Here is a 564-nt window from a genome sequence, read left to right on the forward strand (position 1 = left end):
CCTGGCACCAGGGTGGGGGTCATGGCCTGAGGTCCCCTGGCCCAGGCCAGGGCGGGGGGCCCGACTTGAGGTCCCCCATTCAAGCCCCGCCAGGTGGGGGGACAGCCTGAGGTTCCCCATCAAGCCCTGCCAGGCAGGGGGTGTGGCTTGAGGTGCCCCATCAAGCCCTTACCGGGAAGAGGGCGCAACCTCAGGTCCCCCGCCCTAGCCCGGTGCCACACGCAGCCTCAGATCCCTGATGATCGCTCATTATGGCTTGTTATGGGAACCCCGCCTCTGCTGTGGGCGCAGTCATCTTGTGACGTGTGATGGAGGGAGGGTCAATTTGCATATTGCCTCTTTATTATATAGGGGATTTGGTGGCATCTTTAAAACCAGTCACATATAAAACACCCATGATCCTTCAGTAACAAACATAATATCCCAATCAGACAATAAATGGTTTGCTTTTTTTAACCAGATTTCTATTATGAGGATCAGTGCAAATCCCAGGATGCTAGGATGGATAAGACTGCAGGAATTAAGCTTTATTTAACTTTATATTTTATTTTATTTTATTTATTT

The 564-nt window shown here is 51.1% G+C and overlaps 1 protein-coding gene across 9 annotated transcripts in view; it reads right to left on the reverse strand.

Annotated features, from left to right (window-relative positions):
- Nucleotides 1-564, reverse strand: part of BCL2L13 (BCL2-like 13 (apoptosis facilitator)) — a 212771-nt gene that overhangs the window by 193803 nt on the left and 18404 nt on the right. The window lies entirely within an intron of this gene.

The sequence above is a fragment of the Myotis brandtii genome, unplaced genomic scaffold (genome assembly GCF_000412655.1).
Source record: "Myotis brandtii unplaced genomic scaffold, ASM41265v1 scaffold7, whole genome shotgun sequence".
Classification (NCBI taxonomy): Eukaryota; Metazoa; Chordata; class Mammalia; order Chiroptera; family Vespertilionidae; genus Myotis; species Myotis brandtii.